Raw genomic sequence first — 22,889 nt, forward strand, 5'->3', positions numbered from 1 at the left:
CTTGGAACACACACTTGCCAAGTAAATTCCAGTCCTTTCACTTCTCTTTTTTCTTATACCTTTAATTTCCAAGTAATAGCTGGCTTTGCTTTCTTAAAAAGTGTTGTTATTATTATTTGCAGTTAATTTCTTAGACTCTTAATGTTTTGAGACCTGGTAATATGCAATATTTCCTATATTTCATGTAGTTTGTGTTATAGATTTTGTGATAAGTGTGTGTGTGTGTGTGTGAGAGAGAGAGAGAGAGAGAGAGAGAGAGAGAGAGAGAGAGAGAGAGAGAGAGAATCTCTAAAGTATACAGAATCTCTGGAAAGCAGCTAGTAGGCACTTAGCACCTTTTAAAGAGATCCTCAGTTTTTCTCCCAAAGTCCCACAGGCAATTGTTCCTGGATAAACAGTTGTGTTGGATACTGTTTGGGAAATCTCTTTGAGTGATGCCAGATAATTGTGTAAGGAAAGACTTCTAATCATCTGCTCATTGAGATGGATGTGATTGCCTGAGATGAGAACAGTCTATAATAATCACTTCATTCATGTTCATTCACCCCCAGATAGGGAGACAAGAATTAAAATATGTGTGTGTGGCAGGGTGGAGGTGAGGGGGCGGGGTTGGAAGCTAAGTACCACTGTGCCAACTTTACCTCCAATTGCAAGAGAAGGTAGACATTTGAAGTAGGGAGAGCAGGCACTCTGCTCAGCAACCACCTTCCCATCCAGAATCTTTCCAATCCTCTGCAGAACAGAGACCAGGGTAGCTGTAGTCGGTGCCAGAAGAGACCCCAGTGTAATTTCACATCAAGCAAAACTAGTCAGTATGGCTTTAAAATAACAGAGCCCAGGTGGGCAACACGAAGAAAGGAGGCAATGCCAGTGAGGTCATGGGCCCTGGGACAAACATGAGGTAGAGCAGCTATCTTAGAGGCCTCCGGGGCTTAGAAAGCACGCTGCAGTGGGTGGATTGGATACAGCTTCATGGAAGTGATGATAACATTGTGTCAGTACTCATGCACTACAGAGAGTGTGTGAATAAGTGCCATGTAGAATAACTAGAGGTCCAAAAATGATAATGCAGCACGTACTTAAAAGAGAGACAAAAATAATCTGAGTCCTTACTCTTTGGCAGACCCGCCTGGGGCCTTGGAAGAACTTGAGAGCGTCCACAGGGAAGGGGCCAGACTACTTCCTGAGCTCCGTATGCAGCTGCTAATGAAGCCAGGTAGCGGGTGAATCACTGGAGAGTTTCAGGGCATATCTTTTTCTTCTCAATATTGGCTGGTTGTAAACTCTGGGCTTGGTTGAAAGACACTACAGAACCAAGTGATAAACAAGAAGAGATAACTCAGGAGAGGCATGAAAGCCGAATTTTAAGAAACTGCTGATGTTTGGGAAATGAAAGGGGCTGATAATAGCGATTAATGATTGTGAAATCTGGGCCTCTGCTGTGCGGCTTAGAACCAGTTCTAAAACAGAAGGAGATTAAAATACATATTGATCTGCTGATGGGCCAAAGGTAAAGTTTAAAAGCAAAGAATTGACCAATATGTATTAAATTAATTAAACCCTTCTCTGCTGTGTGAATCAACACAAGCTGGTAACTAGTATCTGCGAGTTCCTGAATTGATTCTGCATTCAGTGTACTTCAAAGGTGCGGGGCCATGTCCGTCTGCAATCACCTTCAGAAAGGCGGTCTTGCTGCAGAGGGATGCCAGAGGACACTCACCCCCTCACTGCCTTCACTGATGCCGCAGCTGCACTAGCAACAGGCTTTGAAGTGCAAAGCTTTCCTGGAGTTACGCACTCATTAAAAACGACCACGCTTTCAGAACATTCAAGAACTCTAATGGGAAGGATTTCACACGAAGATGGCCTGATCCGTGCCCTCTTGCCTGCTTGCCTGGTCCCCCTGAAGATGAGCGGACCATCTTATTCAAAAACACTTTGTAAAAGTGCTGAGGACCTTGGAGAACTTTCCTGTTGACTTACATTGGGGTGAATGTTTCCGTTCTGCTGTTTATCTCACTTGTTTTTTCACTTACAGCCGATTAACATAGGTTCTGCAGGATCCCGGGGGACTGAGGGCCATAGTAATTAAGAAATACTGTGGGGATTTAGAGTGTAGTAAAGGTGGTGTTTGAAATCAATGGGGGGAGATGGATCATTTAATATATGGCATTCGAATTAGTGGAAGCCATTTGGAAAAAATAAAACTAGGTTGCTTATGCTGAAGTAAATTCTAGGAAATAAAAAAATTAATGTTAAAAATGAAAACTATGAGTATACTAGGAGTATATATCGTGATTTGTTTTTCATAACATTGGTGTATAGAAGGTCATTCTAGACACAACTGCAAACATAAAATTCATAATAGAAAACATTTATACATTTGGCTACGTACAAATTTTAAATTTTCTAGAGAAAAACATACCACAAACAATGCCGAAAGATAAACAACAACTAGAATATTTGTAACATATTAATAATGAGCTAATTTCTCTAACATTTAAAGAGCTCTTGCCGAGACCGGTTTGGCTCAGTGGATAGAGCGTCGGCCTGCGGACTGAAAGGTCCCGGGTTCGATTCCGGTCAAGGGCATGTACCTGGGTTGCGGGCACATCCCCAGTGGGAGGTGTGCAGGAGGCAGCTGGTAAAGAGCTCTTAAAAAATCAGTCTAAAAAAAGACAAGCACAACAGGGAGATTCACTGTTGCCTTACTTATAATAACTAAATCCTGGAAATAAAAGTTCTTCAATGACATGGCTTATTAACTAAATTATGATAACAGCTGTTAAAAGAATGAAGTAGAGTTACATATATTGACATGGAAAGATGTTCGTATGTCCAACATAATAATTTTAAGTTAAAAATAAGCAGCACGTTGCGGAACAATGTTTACTACAACCCAATCTGTATATAGAATTATGTGTCAATCTGGAAGGTTAATTCTGGGGATTAGGATGAATATAAAAGGATAATCTTAGTTCTGTGTTGTATCATTTTTATAATAATATAAAACACTACTTAAGTAAACAAATATGAAGGCAAATTGTAGTAAAGACTCAAATCAGGCAATGGAAATGGAACCCAAGAACAGATACATCAAGAGTGAGAAAGAAACAACGAGGTTTAGTTGTGAGTTGGTATAGGGTAGGGGGTTGCTCACCTGTGTCCCCAATCTCACACTCTTTAACCATCCATATCCTTTGGGGTCACTTGGGAAGCAGACACCGAGACACAGGAGTGCAAGGTGTCTGTTGAGTATGAGAGAGAAAGGATGAGGAGCAGGACTAGAAGGCAATGCCTTAGACCGTGGTGCTGATCTGAGTCCTGTAAGAGGCAAAGAACGGAAGAAGGATTAGACAAGAGGGACTCAGACTAGGATGCAGCTCAGACAAGGCCACTCACATGTGGCGCTCCAGAGCCAAGGACTTCTTTCGGGCAGAGATGGCCAGACCTGCTGCCCCCGCCATGCTCAACGGTTGGCTGGGTTCTACCCAGGGGAGCATGGCCTCGGCCCCTGCGCTGTTTTGGATCCCGAAGGTGGGGTGACCGGAGGTTCTCCTTGCAGCAGAACAGCAAGTGTTTTCTTAAAGGGAGATGGGAGCGGGCCACCTCCTTGGCTGCTTACGTCCAGATTCATTTTACCACATAGCAGCGGTTCTCAACCTGTGGGTCGCGACCCCTTTGGGGGTCAAAGGACCCTTTCACAGGGGTCGCCTAAGACCATCAGAAAACACATATATAATTACATATTGTTTTGTGATTAATCACTATGCTTTAATTATGTTCAATTTGTAACAATGAAATTGGGGGTCACCACAACATGAGGAACTGGATTAAAGGGTCGTGGCATTAGGAAGGTTGAGCACCACTGCCATATAGGTTCGGAGAGTAGCTCTTCCAGGGTGCCAGTAGGTCTCGTTTTCAGAGGGGGGATTTAGAAGAGGGAGGTCAGTGAGACCAACTACAGCCCCGGTTGCTGCCTTTGGTCCCAGGGCTGCAAATGATACTAATTCTCTTCCTCCTCCTCTGTCTGCCCACCATGCCCCTGGCCCTCAGCTCTCACCTCAGTGGCTTCGAGGGATTTGAGCCTCTGATAACCAAAACTTTTCTCAGGTCCTTGCCTACTCGCTGTCAGAACTGGGCAAGGGAATACCCGTATGGGGACGCTGTGGGGACAGGTTAATTCCTCCCTGTGTGGGAGGCACATTGCACATTGTCAGCCTCCTCCCTCCTCACAAGGCCCATCTTCATGAAACCCAGGACATGCACGCACATTTCCATATGTCTCCCGGCTAAGATCAATACAACAAAAAAAGTTTGTAAACTTACAAACCCAAACAATGCTCTCTCCAGATTCCTGCCTATAAAATAAGTTTCAAAAACAAAGAATTGACTTTTCTGTTTACAACAGCCCTCCCCCAGGCAGTGAGCATCTCCTGAACTGCCTGAGTGAGATGGGCCTCCGACAAGGAGGGACGGGGGAAAACAAACTGCTTCCTACTTCAAACGGCTGGATGTGGAAACATTTTTTAAAAATCTTTAATGCTTTCCTTCTTCCGACAAAGTTGAGGTTGGGTCATCAGCAGACTGAGGGTGGGGAGGAACTGTGGAGGCTTGAGGAGAGGCAGCAAGAAACGAGAGGCTCCTCTCAGAGAGTGGGGGGGCGGCTTTGAGGTGGAGGCTGTCCGCTCAGCTGTGATTTCCTCCAGCAGTGGCTCAGGTGAAGGCATGCGCCTGTGTTGATCCTGGAAGGGTGCTGTCCACAAACACAAGGGGAGGCAGGAAAGGGAGCTGAGGGTACTTGTGAGGAGGTGTTTACAAGGAGGGCCAAGCACCTGTTCTGCACAAGGCTTGACCCCTCCCTACAGTTATAATTCAACATCTCTGTCATCTGGTTCCTCTTAAAACTGGCTCTTGGCCCTAACCGGTTTGGCTCAATGGATAGAGCATCGGCCTGCGGACTGAAGGGTCACAGGTTCGATTCCAGCCAAGGGCACGTACCTTGGTTGCAGGCACATCCCCTGTAGGAGGTGTGCAAGAGGCAGTTGATCGATGTTTCTCTCTCATTGATGTTTCTAACTCTCTATCCCCTCTCCGTTCCTCTCTGTAAAAAATCAATAAAATATATTTAAAAAAACCCCAAAAACTGGCTAACTCCCACCTTAGAAATATCCTTTCTTGGCCCACTCACCCCCCTTCCAGCTTCCACTCTATCTCTTGCCTCTCCTTCAAGTTTCTTGAAAGCTTTGTCTATACCTGTGGTCTCCGTTCCTCACCTCATATCCCTCCAGCCACTCCAAACTGGATTCAGCTTCAGCCACAAGCCTGTAAAGTCTCAGAAAAGTCACCATGACTTCTAGGCCACTAAGTCCGATGCATATTGAGGGACACTTTTTAGTGTTACCTTAGTTGATCTCTCAGGAGGATTTGGCACTTTCGATCATTCACTTCTGCATGGAATACTTTTGTCCCCTTGGCTTCTGTGACATTCTCTTAGCCTTCCTTTCTACCTCAATGACGGCTTCTTCCTTTTCATCCTTCTTGACTCAGCCTTTTCTGCCTTACTTCTTCTGTTAGGGTTGAGTTTAAATGCACTCAACAGAAAACAAAAAGCAATACTAGGTTTAAAAAGATACAAAAATAATTCTCTCATAAATGAAGGAAACCCAAAGGTGGGCTGAATAGGAATCCAGTATCTTCATGTTTCAGCATCCCCAAGGTCACCTCGTGATCCAAGGTGGTAGCCGTAGGCAAGAAGACATTTAAAAAAAGGAGAAAAGGCAACATGGTGCACCTTCTGAGTTATCAAAGAGGCTTCTTGTAAGCCCTGTAGAACCCCCTGGTTTACATTATATTGACCTCCCAGCTCTAACAGGTGCTGGGAAATAGTGTCTTTTAACTGTTCAAATTATTCAAACTACTAAAGAAGAAGGGGAGGATGGATACTGGGCAGCTAATCAGCAGTCAGATTTGGGCGCTCCTGGGCCTTATCCTGAAGCCCTCTCTTTTTCATCTTCAGCTCTTTAGAAAGATATCCATGGCATTCAAGACCATGTTACACCGCTGGTTACAAACGCATATGTTTTCAGTACTCCATGCTCCCTTGACCAGAGCTTTTTTGGTAGACTGTGGGCCTTAGAATCCTGAGTGAATGCTTTATTGTGAGCTTACGCTGGGACCTAGGTGTGCCCATCACCTAGGACAGTGGTCGGCAAACTCATTAGTCAACAGAGCCAAATATCAACAGTACAACAACTGAAATTTCTTTTGAGAGCCAAATTTTTTAAACTTAAACTATATAGGTAGGGTACAATGTTATTAACTTAATTAGAGTACTCCTAAGGCTTAGGAAGAGCCACACTCAAGGGGCCAAAGAGCCACATGTGGCTCGCAAGCTGCAGTTTGCTGACCACGGACCTAGGACAAAGCAAGCGTTCAGGAAATATTTTTTAATGAATATAATGCCAGGAGTGGGGAAACTGGTCTCAGGAAGCTGTTTCTTTACGATGTAGCTTCTGTGCTGGTGGTCTCCGGGAGCACTGAGGGGCAGGGAGAGGGCTGAACTGCCCACTTCCATCTCCTTCACTGACCCCTGGGAGAGACACGGGCTGCCTCCACAGGCCTTGCTGCCTGACTGTTCATTCTCCAGTGACACATCTGCATGGATATTCCTGCAAAATCCTGGCTAGCCTGGAGTATCTTGCAAGCAATCTGCGTATTAAAAATATTCAGTCCAAGGAGTTTTTATTTTATTGAACATTATAGAATCATATTATAAAGTTTGGACCATGAGAGCCATTCACATGAAATCAACAGGAAGGCAGTGAGGGCCTATTGTGTAGCGGAGCTGAGCTAGACACACCTCACTCACAAAGCACACACACTCCAACCCAAGAACATCTGCATTTCCACTCTATGTAATTCAGTGATTTCTCGTTTAGCTTTCTTCCCTATGCTGGGCACTCTGTTGAGGCACTTGGGATGCAAAGTTATATAAATTACTCAGAATAGGAAATAGTTCTATTCACCCCCCACCCCCTTAGAATCTTAATAATGAAGAATTAAGGAGGATCAATTCCTGTTTTGGAACCAAAAGAACATTATTTTTAACAGCGTTACCAGCATTCAATTTGCCTGTAATACATTTTTTAGATCTAGGAGATTATTACCACTAAGTGTCTACTTTCAAGATTTATTTATTTTTTTCCCCCTAAAATTTATTTTTATAGCAGCCCAAGTAAAATATGTTTTGTTAAAAATTAGTCCCATTTCCTTTTCAAATAATATTGGGCTAAATAATTCAGAATTTATCTGGATTTTAAAAACACAAATGCATGTCACTTATATGCACATCATTCTTGTTAAAGGCATTTTGGGTGTTCTCAATTTTCTACCAGTTTGACTATTGATAAATGTGGTTGCCTTTCTACTTTGTTAGAACAATATTAGAACTACTAAGTGATTCTCATTTACTTACCAGAAGGAACCATGAGGGAAATGATGGAAAAGCTTCCTGATAGCATGTTCAAGATAAGAATATATCTTCTCGAAGCCCAAATTGGAAATAAGACATAACTTTTTTAAAACTAAAAAAGTAAGAATACTTCAAACTGGATAACTAATCATAGAAATAAGGAAAAGTAGTCGTGCTACACCAGGATACCCCAATACTTCATGTCCTGCTTAATGGCCATAATTGGGGTGAGAGGGTAAGTATTTGCAATTTCAAAGTGGCCAGACTTTTCCTTTTTAGCTAGAAGTAGATGCTGACTTCCCAATTGAGAGCAGACAGCTCGTTTGATTTAAGAATGGCATTTGGGGGAGGTTTTTAGTTCTGCAAAGTTAAAGCCTGATCTTTTTCTGGGAAAGAGTGTTTAAAATAAAGAGGACCTAAACTGCTCTCCATAATAATATTTTTGAAATCCTTGCTATGGGCAGAGTTACATCATTGCAAGATTATAATGATGGTGACTTGGAGGAAGAAACTGTTTTTTTCTCCGTCAGGCAAAGGGAGAGGTGGGGGCCTGGTGAAGGACACACTTAACCGGGAAATGTCTGTTGATACTGGCAGTAAGGTGATAGCCAGAGGACTAGGGTGGGCCCTATCCAGGAGATGCTCTGTGGGTGGGCAAGGTGGGTGGGACCAAGAGAAACAACACCCAGTATCCAACTGTATGTTGTCTCCTGGGTTGTAACTTCCTTCTGCTTACACAGTGCCTTCAGTAAAACTGGATTACATGTTACTGCATAGTCTTAGCTGTGCTCTGGGAATTAGAAGTGAGGCCTGTGGGCATGCTTAGGGCCCAGAAATCTAAGAGCTGGGGGCCAAAGGGGGAGAGATGGCTGAATTTCAGGAAAAGCGACCACAAGAACAGACCCATGGGACACCTGAGCCTTTCTTGGGAGCTCTCAGGAAGAGCTGGGGGTAGGGGAACCTGATTTAAAAAGTGGCATTTCTGTGTTCATGAAAGGAAGGGGACTCTGACTACATTAGATGAGATGAAAGATTAAGGGAAGACCTCTGAAGGTTAAGAACGTGGGGACATCTCCGTCACAGACTTAGAAAAAGAAACCAAGATGATTCAGTGGAGACAGGGTAGTTTTTTCAACAACTGGTGCTGAGGAAAACTGGATCGCCACACACAAAAGACACAAAGTTGGGCTGTAACTGGTTTGGCTCAGTGGATAGAGCATCGGCTTGCGGACTGAAGCGTCCCAGGTTCGATTCCGGTCAAGGGCAGGTACCTGGGTTGCGGGCACATCCCCAGTAGGGGGTGTGCAAGAGGCAGCTGATCCATGTTTCTCTCTCATTGATGTTTCTAATTCTCTATCCCTCTTCCTTCCTCTTGGTAAAAAATCAATAAAATATATTTTTTTTAAAAAAGAAACAAAGTTGGATCCTTATCTCACATCATATATAAAAACTCAAAGTAGATCAAAGACCTAAGTTGCAGAGCTATAAACTATAAAACTCTTAGAAAACATAGGGGTAAAATCCTTGTGATCTCAGACTTGGCAATGGAATATTAAATACTAGCAACAAAGGAAAAACAGATAAAGAAGTTATCTTTAAAGTTAAAAAAACTCTTGTGTGTCAAAGAACACCATCAAGGACATGAGAAGATAATACATAGAAGAGAAAAAAATACTTGCAAAATAGGTTTCCAATAAAGATCTTATATCCTCTCTCTCCCTATATAAGAACTTTTAAAACTCAACAATAAGAAGGCAGATAACCCAATAAAAATAGACAAAGGATACACATAGACACTTTTCTAAACAAGATCCACAAAGAGCCAATAAACACATGAAAAGATGCTCAATATCTTGCAATTCAAAACCACAAGGAGATACCACTTCATAGGCATTGTGATGGGTATAATAAAAAAATCAGAAAATAACAAGTGTTGGTAAGGGTGTGAGGAAATCTAAACATTTATATATTTGTAGAGGGAATGTAAAATGGTGCAGCCACTTTTGAAAATAGTCTGGCAATTTCTCAAACAGTTAAACATAGAGTCACCATGTGACCCAGCAGCAATTCCACTCCTCAGTATATACATACTAAAAGGAATGACAACACATGTCCATATAAAACTTATACATCAATGTTTACAGCAGCATTATTTATAATAGCAAAAAAGAAAAAACGGTAACAACTCAAATGTTCATTAATTGATGAATGGATAAATAAAATTTAGTGTATCTATAAAATGGGACATGATTTGGTCATAAGAGGAATAAAATACTCATCTATGCTACCATATGGAAGAACCTTGAAAACCTTAAGCTAAGTGAAAGAAACCATCCATAAAAGACCACATATTATGTGATTCCATTTATATTAAACTAGAGGCCCGGTGCACGACATTTGTGCACTGGAGGTGGGGGGTCCCTCAGCCTGGCCTGCACCCTCTTGCAGTCTGGGACCCCTTGGGGGATGTCTGCCTGCCAGGAGTGCCCCTCAGCCAGAAGCCAGACTCGTTGCTCCTTAGCTCTGCCTCAGAGCAGGAGAGGCTCCCGCCACCGCCACTGCGCTTGCCAGCCGTGAGCCTGCTGGCGAGCCTGGCTTCTGGCTGAGGGATGCGTCCCCTGTGGGAGCCCACTGACCACCAGGGGGCAGCTCCTGCGATGAGTGTCTGCCCCCTGGTGGTCAGTGAGCGTCATACATAGCAACTGGTTGTTCAGCCGTTTGGTTGATTTGCATATTAGCCTTTTATTATATAGGATGTCCAGAAACAGTAAATGTCCAGAATAGACAAATCTACAGAGATAAGTACACAGTAATTGTTGCCTAGGGTGGGTAGAGGAGGAATGACTACTAAAAGATATAGGTTTTTTTGGGGGTAGGGGGTTTGAGTTGATAAGAAAGTTGACTGTGGTGATGGTTGCACATAACTGTGACTATACTAAAAACAGTGCTTATATACTGTAGTTGGGTAAATCATATGATATGTGAATATATTAATAAAACTATCCTATCTAATAAAAGACAAAAAGGGTAATTGACCATACCTTCACTATGCTTCCATTGGCTAATCAGGGTGATATGCAAATTAACTGCCAAGAAAGATGGTGGTTAACCACCAACAAAGATGGTGGTTAATTTGCATACTTAGGTGCAATGATGGGTGGTGAAAGGGGAGGGATGGAAGAACAGTGATCAGAAACACAGGCAGCAGGCAAGAGCCAGATGGCAGGGCAAAGGCGGCCCTGGGGGCCCGCCCCCCAGGCGGTGATCGCCATCAGAAAGCTGGCCGCAGGCAAGGCGGCACCCCGGGGGCCCTGTGGTCGCCATGGCATTGCGATTGGAGAGCCAGGGCGCAGGTGAGGCGGCACTCCGGAACCCCAGCATCTGACATGCAAAGGTCAGGGATGAAATGACTTTTCCCAACCACATCTGCAAATATCCTGGGGAAGGCATCACTGAAGAATTCACAACAACTGTCTTACTTGGTAAGGAAGAAAAAAGTTGGCAACGGAAACAATCCCTTACATCAAAGTTAAGGTCCCTCTGAGTAAAAAAGAGTATTTCCAGCGTAAAGGAGGGAGCAGGCAAAAATAATAGGTTTTCATGACTTCCACTGAAGTTCCAGCAGATGACAGAGTCAAAACGAACATACAAATTAAAACAGACAGTGGACATTCAAATGACCCGAATCAACTGTCACTGTTTGTCCCAATAGAAGCAATGCTTATGTGATAATATAGTTTAACAAACATACAAAACAAGTCACATGATAAGAGAGGTTTGGCTTCTAAAATAAATTGAATATGTTCTTTAAAAATTCTCATGTCCTCCCCTCTGACTATAATTCTTAATTTTCCAATCAGAAAATTACCTCAGGTGATCCAGTAACATGTAGAATTCCAGTAATCTAACTTATTTTAAAAAACAAACATCCCATCCATTTTTAAAATATTTAAATTGATATTTTAGGGTTAAAATTATAGAATATATTTAGATCCAAATATATTTTCTGAATAGAAAATATTTCAGTTTTTGATTTAAAAAAATAAACATAAAAAAATATATAAGTGACACATTTTCCCAAGGAACTCTGAATTAGTACCTTTCCCTCTAACTTTCTTCAAATTAAGAGAATCTATAGAGTTCCCTATACTGCACAAGTTTTAATGAAAGAAAATAAGACTTTCTAAGAGCATCAAATACATGTTTTCTTATTTACAAACATATATTCTCTTTTTTCTCTCTCTCTTTCTCTCTCTCTCTCTCTCTCTCTCTCTCTCTCTCTCTCTCTCTCTCTTTCTCTTTAAAATATATTCTTACTGATTCAGAGAGGAAGGGAGAGGGAGAGAGATAGAAACATCAATGATGAGAGAGAATCATTGATCAGCTGCCTCCTACACGCCCCGTACTAGGGATCAAGCCCACAACCCGGGCATGTGGCCTGACCTGGAATCACACTGTGGCTTCCTGGTTCATAGGTCAATGCTAAACCACTGAGTCACACTGGCCGGGCTCAATTCTTATTTATAAATTCATTCCAAGGACATATACAGCTTGAAAAGCTTTGGAAGTAGTTTCAAAAAAACTAGCTTTTAAGTAACAAGAGAACAGTTATAGAAGAAACTTTAAATTAAAAGAAAAAAATTGTTTTAATTTATTCAAGAGTGGGAACATCCTCCATGAAAATGTGTAACTTGACTGTGGATGGCTAGGTGGCCTTATCACAGCTTAGGAATTCAAATGCTTTTTACAATGACAAGAAAGAGAGTTTCATCTCATTTCTCTCCCAGGGTAGATGTCTGTCAATAGAAGGTGGACATCAATAAAAGGAGGGGCTTGCACAATCAATCCAGAAAGTCAGCAATCTATGAATAACCCAGAACCGAGTATTTATCTCCTTTGCCACACACCCTCCCTCCCAGCCAGTGAGTAAGATAATTACTCTTAAGTCAAGCTAAGTGCCCCAGTCACAGTGGCCCAATGCTGACATACAAAGCATACAAATAATTCTCACTCTGGCATAAAAGTGACAACTTTCTTGGAAGAAAAGCAGATACTGTAAATTTCTCAAAGTCTTCCTGAAACATTTTTTAGAGTAATTTTTACTTCTTTAGAAAAAATGCATACATGGCAAACCATCTGTAATAAAAGGCCCATTCTATAAAATTTTACCTGGTTCTACTCATATCTGCAATCATAATCATATTTACAGACAAATATATCTATACGAATAAAGAAGTAATATGCTAATTAGATTGGGAGACCTTCCAGATGTTCTTCTGGACAAAGCCATGGTGGCGGGGCCGAGGTAGAGGTGGTTAGAGGCCAAGAGGGGAGGGCAATTGTGGGTGATCAGGCTGGTGGGAGGCGGGGCCATTGGGGGTAAGCAAACCAGCAGGGGCTCCAGTTAGGGGCAAGCAGGCCATCAGTGGGGGTCAGTTGGAGGTGATCAGGACAGCCGGGGGGGGGGGAGGAGTTTGGAGTGAGCAGGCCAGCAGGGGGACAGTTGGGGATGAGCAGGCCAGTGTGGGGGGGGGGGGGAGGTAGGGGTGAGCAGGCCAGCAGGGGGGGATGTTTGGGGTGATCAGGTTGGTGGTGGTGGGGGGGCAAGCAGGCCGGCAGGCAGAGTGGTTAGAAGCAATCAGGCAGGCAGGCAGGCAGGTGAGCGGTTAGGAGCCAGCAGTCCCGGATTGTGAGAGGGATGTCCGACTGCTGGTTTAGGCCCGATCCCTGTAAACTGGCAGTAGGACATTCTTCGAAGGGTCCCAAATTGGAGAGGGTGCAGGCCAGGCTGAGGAACACACCCTCCCCCGTGCACGAATTTCATGCACCGGGCCACTAGTGTATATATATGTATAAATACACCTAATTTGCTTCCCATTTTAGATGCAATTGGACAACTCATGCTTCCAAGGGCAGATTTCCCCATAGTGTTATAAGTTCTCAGAGAAGGATCGACCATCTCCTGTAACTCCTAGCTTCAAACAACACACAAGAGCAGAGAGCACTGTCATTCTCTAGTCCATTGACCCTTGCCTAGTTTTACTGAGAAATCTTGATGTTCCACATCTTGGAGCCAAATTAGACATCTGTAGGGACAAGCCAGGTAGCAGAAATGTGTGATGGTGGCTCAGTATAGGGGAGCCATAGAACATTTGGGGAACTGGGGAGTAGCTGGGAAATACTACATTTGGAATATGCACCTGGAGCTGCACAATGTGCAGCCCTGATAATTCACCAAAGACTTTCAAAATTAAAAACAAAGCAGAAGGAAATACAACACCAAGCCATTACCAGGTCAAGGATTAAAGCATACCATTCTGTAAGATTTTCCCCAGGGGTCATTAGTTCTCGATCTTTGGTCTATAAGGAATGAGCAATAGCTGTGTATATGTTACTTTTCCTTTCCTGGCTGAATTTTTCAACATTCTCAAGGGCATGTCATCTTTTAAAAAATCATCTTCTTTTGCTTGTTTGTCATCTCTGGTCCTGGTGTGCCCTGGGCTGATGAATTAGTTAAAACCTTCATTGCAACCAGGAAAACCTCCTGTATCTAAACCTCTGCTTTGGGCCTTTACTACTGGCTCATCTCACCCAGCTTTGAGTTTGCAATGTTCAAAGGTGAGGTGGACAGACATGGGAGTCGCCATTTCTTGTGCTTCCACTGCATCTTCAAATAGCTGAGCTACATCCTCTGCGAACCCCCACGAGCTCCTCTCTGCTCCCAGCTGCAGCCCTCATTAGTGCTGCATTGATTTCTGGGGCTGCAGCACCAAGTCAATGGCAGGCCCCCCTCTGAACCTCCCCCCATGAGAGGTAAAAGGCTGCAGTCCCAGTGGGGGGCTTGTGCTTACTGTAAACCTATCCAGACTCCCCACCGCGTGTTTGCACACAGCCCTCACCTCTCCACCTCCCTTCCACAGGACCTGTCTCAATGGTAAACATTTTAGTAAAGTGCATATGGGAGTGTATGTGTGAAATACGAGCTCCAAAGGGAGATTTTGTAGTTAGGGAAAAATAGGACACTCCAATTCTCATACACTTATTAATGGTCAAGGGTGAATACTTGAATTTTATCTGGGAGTAGAATTCTGTTTCTAAATTACCCTGTTATGTAGAGATCAGCAGGATTAATTTCACTGGCAAATAATGAAACAGAAAAAGCCCAATTAAAATATTTAGACCTTATATGGTACATTCCATCAAAGTGTTTCAAAGCCTTTTTGATAATCATAAATTTTACCCCTCTACCCTCCACCCCAACAGCTTCCCAGGTTGGTAAATGTGATCAGCTTGGAACCTAAGTGAGACATGCATTTGAACCCAGGAACTTGTCTTCCCAGGTGGTTCTTGACACTTAGGCACCTTTTAAAAAATATATATATATTTTATTGATTTTTTACAGAGGGGAAGGGGGAGGGATAGAGAGTTAGAAACACCGATGAGAGAGAAACATCGATCAGCTGCCTTTTGCACACCTCCTACTGGGGATGTGTCTGCAACCAAGGTACATGCCCTTGACCGGAATCGAACCTGGGACCTTTAGTCTGCAGGCCGACACTCTATCCACTGAGCCAAACCTGTTAGGGCTAGGCACCTTTTTTTTTTTAAAAACTTTTCCAATAAATTTTAGTGCAAATTTCCATAAGCTGTGTGTCCAGGAAATATGAGGGAGCATTGTGCTATATGATCATCTGATTTTTAAAGAGAGGGACACTGATCTCAGGCATACAATCCTTGAATTATAGAGCTGGAAGGAACCTTATAAATCACCTGGTTTCATCTCCCTTAATGTAGTTTTTATTCAGGAGACACAGAGAGGGTGTATGACTTGCTTAAGGTCACACAGTGAAGCAATAGCTGAGATAGGACTAGAAGTCTGGGTGTGGAAGTTGGGAAGGTTTTTTGGTTTTTTTTATAATCACTAACAGAGATGCAGAACTATGTCAGGGATTCTGAACATGGTGAATATTCATTATGAAAATTATAATGGTGAAATACAAAGGCCTGAGCAAGTCTTTGAATTTAGGTGATTGAATAGAAGACTGCACTCACCCTCCCACCACACACACACACATTATCTATCTATCTATCTATCTATCTATCTATCTATCTATCTATCTATGTATCTAACTATCTATCTATCTATCTATCATCTACCTACCTATCACCTATCTATGAGAAAAACAGCTAGGAATTCATTTGCTAAATTAATCAGGATGGTGAAGATATGAGCCAAGTGCAGGGGAAATTGAGCCAGCTTGAGTTTGAGGGTGCTATCTAATTTTTTCAAAGGAAAGAGGCTCTGTATTCAATGGACTCAAGTCATCTGGCTATTGATAAGTTAAACTTTTTCAGAAGCCAGGGTAATCCATCAGGCTTTTTGGAAATTGAACAGGAAATTGAACAAGATTGTTCAACTCCTTTCATTCTGATTACATTCTCTTCTGTCGACTATCTGAATCTCACCTTGATACTCTAAGCAACTGGGTCCTGGAAAGGTGGGTCCCTTAAGAGCAGCTATGACCTTTAAGTCATTAGGAAGTTCTATCTTCCATTGTAAATTAATGCACTGGCTTTCCAATTTATACATTTATCTCTTATAAGTTTGGTTACTCTGAATCAGCCACTCTTTTCTGGGTGAGCCAGTCATCATCTTCTGTCCGTGCAAAACTAAGGACCAGAGATGGGACCATGATCATTTCCCCTCTTTTCTCCCTCACCAAATGCTGTAACACCGTGAGGACCAACTGGACACAGCGTCCTTACCTAATTATATATTGTATAATCATGCATAAGAATAAATGGATTTTAGCAGGCAAGATAATATTTAGTGAGATAATTAGACTAGTTGTACCAGATTCTTGCACACAGTAGGTGAAGCAAGGACTCTCCTCTCTTTAATACCAAGGAAGTGACATTTCCAGGGTGGTTTGGTAAGTTTCAATAAAACAGGGAGTCAAAAGACACCTATAAAAAAAAGACATACATAGATCAGCAAGACATGGGAGGCTCAAACTGAAACTTTGCCTCGACTTTCAACCATCCCTCCTTTTGTGATCCCCGAAGAGAATACAAGCGAAGAGGCTCAATACAAATAAGAGTTACTGTTGACTGTGACTCTGGTATCAACGCCTAATCTAAAAATCGAGGGAGTCACAGTGAACCACGTGGAGGATTCCCTTTGCCCAAGCTGACGACCAGAAGTAGAGCAAAAGAGAAGGAGAATCCTCCCCCAAGAGTAGAACTGGCTTAATTTATTTGCATCATCTTATTACTCAAGGGTCTAGGGCAAAAGAGGTAACTCCCAGCAGATGGGAGTTTAAAAGAAAAGTCCACACTGTCCTTAACGTCATCAACCAAATACTATCATTGATTTTGAGCAACACTCCAGGGAGCTTGGGGGTTGGGGGTGCAAATGAGGAACAGCACCTGTGGTCTGAAATGCCTCAATCTGGAGCCATGCGCAGAAGAGGAGAGCAGGAGTGGAGAGTAAGCTCTTGCCTGGGGCCAATAACCTGAGTCATGTGAGGTACATGTTTTTGCCTGTGGGTTGAAGGGCACTGGCCTTTCATGTATATGATACTCTTTGGGGGAAGTTCCTCGCAGACAGCATTTGGGCTTTAAATGAGTATGATGAGTAGCACTGTAGGACCCCTGAGGGTCAATGGTAGAAGTGAGTTAGTCAAGGTGGCCCCACATGGGCCTCAAAGCAGGGATATAGATCCTGCCTGTGAGCGGAAGCCCGCGCTGTGAAAGTCAATGTATTTTAAAGCCACAGGCAAGGAAGTCAATTTCAGCCAAGATGTTGGGGAACAGCCACGGGAGGACAGTCCTGGGAGCAGGCAGGAAAGATGCAATCTGAGGAATAGTAGTGGTGTAAAAAATGCTGGGCTTTAATTTTTTTTTTTTTTTTTTGCAGTGTAATTCTCTTAGAGGTGAAGTTTTAATAATCCATATGAACTTATTATTCACAATTTTTCTGAAGAAATTGACAGGCAAAATGGTCTTCTCTGTTGTTAGGAGTGACAACGAGCCCAATTATGCAGTTTCTTTTAATAATGGAACAGAATGTGTATACTTCTCAGAGGCAGCCACTGTCACCTTTTCTGTGTAACAGAAGGAGAAACCCGTCCATTCCTCCATCTGTCCACACCGCTGGTCAGTGTCTACTGAACCATGCACTAGGACTGGGTAAGTGCAGGGGAAAAATGCCAAGTAAGATACAGGCCTTGCTCTCCCAAAGCTTACAGTTAATTAAAAGGACAGGTAAACAGGAAATTATGAGTGTGGGAAGCTAGGAAGAGATTAACCAAAGAACTTATATGCATAGCCCATGGACACAGACTGGTTCTTTTATTCCTTGTGCTGGGAACTCAGTGGACCCCTTTGACATGCGGGCTTGAGCTCTCATTCTTGTGTTATTTATTCGATTGGTCAGAGGTTGGCCTTCTTGGATTGGTCATCTGATCTGTTATCTCTTACTGTGTCTTAGCTGATGCTAACTACTTGGTCTGCTTTCGAAAGTATGTCCTTGTCTTTATTTCTAAATTTTCTCTTGAAATTTTGTGACTATGACACTGATAATTTTTATTTCAAAAAATTCATAACAGATTGCTGTTATAACAACAGCATTTCTCATTTTGTAGATACAGTTTTGCCTCACATTTCTTGCAGAAACAGCTCTTAAGGGGTAATATCTGTGAGATCTCAAGTGTCTGAAGTTCCTTTGTATCTGCTCATGGGTGACTGTTGGGGTTGATGTGCGTGGAGGGAGGGTGTAGACTGGCTGGGTGAGTGGATATCTTGGGAACTCCTCAATGCTTGAATATGTAGGGTTAGCCCCAGAGCCCTAGCCCTCACACAGGCTGCCATAGTTTTCCTGTCTGAGTACTTGAACTTCTCAAGCTAAAGTCTGATGCTTTCATTTTCCAACCTTCTGAGTAACATCTTACCAATCAGATCTGCTAACATTTTCAACTCCCAATGCCCTCAACTTACTCTCTTCCTTCACATCTCATTTTCCTCCTGATAGCTACACTATCTTCCCAGTGTTGAAAACCACAAAACAGCCCTGGCTGGTTTGGCTCAGTGGATAGAGCATCAGCCTGTGGACTGAAGGGTCCTAGGTTTCATTCCAGTTGGGGGCACATGCCCAGGTTACGGGCTCCATCCCAGGGTGGGGCGTGCAGAAGGCAGCCAATTGATGATCCTCTCTCATCATTGATGTTTCTATCTCTCTCTCCCTCTCCATTCCTCTCTGAAGTCAATAAAAAAAAATCTTGAAAACCACAAAACAAATTTGGAATGGTATTATTCTCCATATTTAGTGTGTTCCCGAGCCCTTGAAGTTGCCTCCTGTCTCTGTCCATCCTCCCTCTTCCCGTGGCAGCCTCTCCAGTCCGGTCATCATTATTTATTCCTTGGAAAAGCTCCAAGTTTCCCTCTAGCCTCCTCTCTCTCCCTGCCAGATTAATACTCCCCAGACGTAGCTCTCTTTACGTCATTCTGCTGCTCAAAATTCGTTCCTGGATCCCTTCTGTTTACTCATTAAGGCCCAACTCCTTACTCTGGCATCAAAGGCCCAACCCATTTCTCCTTGCACACTGCCTACAGGGTGGGGGGTGGGGAGGTGGGGGATGGAGGCAGAAGCATGAAGCATGAAGCTCCGGCTCTCGGGACAGACACATAGACAGACAGACAGACAGACAGACAGACAGACAGACAGAGTCAGGTCCTGGCTCTGACGTTTATAACGCAAATTACTTGCGCTTTCAGAGCCATAGACTTCTCATCCCTACATTTGGGATAATAAAAGTACCGACTTTATGGGTTAGTGACAAGACTTAATGAGCCAATACTAGCAAAAACCAGCAGCACGGAACCTGGTACATAGCAAACATTCTTCAAAGGTTAGATTTATGGTGACTACTCTTGCGATCATTGTGATTGTTCGCTTCTTGCATCCAATGCCTTTCAGCCAAACTGGTCTCCTCCCTGTTCCTAGCGGAGCCTGGCCCTTCCCACCTCTGCGCTTTGCCTCATGCCTCAAGTGTCTTTCCTTCTCTCTACACTGTCAGATTTCTTTAATTCCTTTTCCTAATGTGGTAACATGTTCATAACATAAAATCAACTATTTTCACATTTTTAAATGTACAGTTCAGTGGCATTAAGTGCATTCTCATTGTTGTGCACCATTACCATTGTCCATCTCAACTTTTTTATCTTCCTCAACTGAAACAATCCTTCCCCATTTCCCCCTCTCCTCAGCTCCTGCCAATCACCATTCTACTTCCCGTCTCAGAATGTTACTATTCTAATCCCTCAAATAAATAGAGCCATACAACATAAAATCCTTTTGTATTTGGTTTATTTCAGTTAGTATGATGTCTTCAAGGCTCATCATGATGTAGCATGTATCAGAATTTTGCTCTTTTTAAGGCTGAATAATATTTTATCATATTATTATTATCTACCACATTCCTTTTTAAATCATTGGGGTGACACTGTTAAAAAATTACACAGGTTTCGGGTGCACAGTTCTACAACACATCATCTGTACATTGTATTGTGTCCATTACCATTTCATTCATCCCTCACTGGACATGGGTTGCTTCTGCCTTTTGGCTATTGTGAGTAATGCTGCTTTAAACAGGTGTGTGTGTGTGTGTGTATGTGTGTGCAAATATCTGTTTGTGTTTCTGCTTTCACTTCTTACTTGTTCCTACATTATTATAAATGATACCTCATTGGACCTCATAGTACACACAGCTATACACCTACTAGTGGAATTGATGAATCATATGATAACTGTTTTTAACATTTTGATGAACTGTCATACCGGTTTTCACATCGCTACATACACTGTCAAATTTGAAATGTCCTTTGAGGTCCAGTTCTGTTGCCACCTCCTCCATGAAGCTGTTCAGATACCCTTCTAGAGGGAAGTCAGCCAGCATTGGGAAGGTGCTGCAATTGGCCTTTGGGAGGCACAGTCCACCTTGGGCTGTGGAGTTTTACTTGTAGATTGCTTTCCCTCTGCCTCCTGCAGGAGGATCTTCCTCGTTTCCCACCCTGCCTCACTCAGAGGATGTGCTGGATACACATTTTGTGAAAGACAGAGAAGAAGGAAGAGAGAGAGAGAGAGGGAGAGAGAGAGAGAGAGAGAGAGAGAGAGAGAGAGAGAGAGAGAGAGAGAAGGAGGTAGGGGGAGAGAGGGACGAGTAAGGACCAAGGACCAGAGGGGCTCTGAATTACCAGGAGATGCTGACACCTGGCGGGGACCGTGCAGGGATTAGTGAAAATTCACCACCCCAGAAGAGGGGGGCCCAGTACAGTGGTACCTGAGTGAAGCTGGTGAGCTGCTTGCGCAGTCTCCTCACAGAGCGAGCATCAGACTCTCAGTGTTGCTATCTTGGCTCAGCCTCCTCTGCTGCATTAAGAAGCAGCATGTGTTGCCAGTGTCTGTCGGATTTCCCTAATAAGGAAATCAGGTTGCCACTTGGGTCTGCGGAGACAGTTAGGATGCATTGTATTTAAATTTTGTTTTCATTGAAAATTTATAGCCACCACCTTCTACTCTAATGTAATGAATAATTAGAAGCAATTACAAGGAAATTTAGCAAATTACTAAACCATCTAGGGGTAAAAATTAGCGTGTACGATGTTTTTCCTTTGCTGTCTGGCAGTCCAAAGTGATGTATGATGTGCACGCAGGCACCATGCTCAGATACCTTTCTATGCACCTAGCAGTTTTCCAGGAAGATCATAAAAATCAATGCATGGCAGTGGAGTCCTGTGACATTAAAGGGCCTGCTTAATAAATATTGGATGATGGGGGAGGGGGAATGATGAATTGGAACAGTAGAAACTTAACCACAAAAGGTTTTATGGTGGTGCATTAGAGAGGTCTTTTTTTAAAGTTTATTTTCCTATTTTTAAAATGTACATTTAAATTTAAGAAACGTGGAGGAAAAAAACCATATAAGTGAAAGAATGTAAAAAAATGCTGCCTAGCCTCTCCACCCAGAGAAGACTACTTTTTCACTTTGGGATGTTGGCTTTATATTATCTATGCATGTTTGCATGTTTTATTTGTTATACTTTATCACACTGCACAAAATTTTATTACTTTGATTTAAAAATTTAATAGAATCACATAAACACAACCTCCTTGTGTTACTATGGCTAACACACAATTATTTTACATTCCCTATGATCATGGGTTTAGCTTGTTTCTACTTTTAAATTATTATAAATGATACCTCAGTGGATCTCATAGTACACACAGCTTTTTTCCATGTTTTAAAATTAGAATTCTAAGAGAAAGGATTCCTGGGTCAAAGGAAATAGACTTTTTAAGATTCTTGATTCTTATTACCTAACTAGAGGCCCAGTGCACGCACGAAATTCATGCACGGGAGCGGGGGGTTCCCTCAGTCTGGCCTGCACCCTCTCATAATCTGGGACCTTTTGGGGGATGTCTGATTGCCGGTTTAGGCCTGATCCTTCAGGGATCCCTGTGGATCAGGCCTAAACTGGCAGTCGGACATCCCTCTTGCAATCTGGGACTGCTGGCTCCTAACTGCTCGCCAGCCTGATTACCTCTAACCACTCTGCCTGCCTGCCTGATTGCCCCTAACCACTTGCCTGCCTGCCCAATTGTCCCTAACCGCTCCCTGGGGGGCAAGGCCAGCCGGGGTAAGGGGCTGTGGTGTTCTGGTCTCTGGTCGTTCTGGTTGTTCCACTGTTTGGGTTGCTGGGCTTTTATTATATAAGATTGCTTTCCCAAGAGCTACACTTACTTGTTTTTCAGCCTGCAGTGCTGAGAAGACCTGTTGCATTGCACCAGTACCAGTGTGAAACAGTGCCCTTGGCGTGCTTTGCTGCTTGAAGAGGCAACTTTCATTTCCTTGACTGTAACTGTGTTTGGGTGAACATGCAATCGGTCAGGTTGAGCAGCAGGGAATAGGATTCGTTGATATGGTTTACGGAGAATTATTTTGTCCTGTGCTTTACAGAAGAGGCCTGGGTTGGGCGCTGAGCTAGGACCCCGAGAGTTCACTACAGAGTCGTAGAAAAAATGTTCCCGCCGCATGACACCACCAGAATTGGGGAGTCTCTGCAGGAAAGCCGGGGAGCCCACCACAGTGTTTGCCTGTGAAAGCATCAGGGGCGCAAGGCACACCTTCCCTCACCTCCGCTTTCCAGTGCAATTCTGAGATTCCCAGCCACTGTGGTCCAGGAAGGCCCAGGAGAAGGAGGGCGGATGGATGTTAGACACTCATCTCCCACATCCACTAGACATTGTTCAAGTTGTCTGTGATGCTTGTTAACCTCTTCTATTGCCTCTTCAATGAATTGTCATTTTCTAACCGTTTTTAGGCTAGCTTGTAAAAGACGCTGCTAGTGATGAGAA

Source organism: Myotis myotis, unplaced genomic scaffold (assembly GCF_014108235.1).
Source record: "Myotis myotis isolate mMyoMyo1 unplaced genomic scaffold, mMyoMyo1.p scaffold_m19_p_12, whole genome shotgun sequence".
Classification (NCBI taxonomy): Eukaryota; Metazoa; Chordata; class Mammalia; order Chiroptera; family Vespertilionidae; genus Myotis; species Myotis myotis.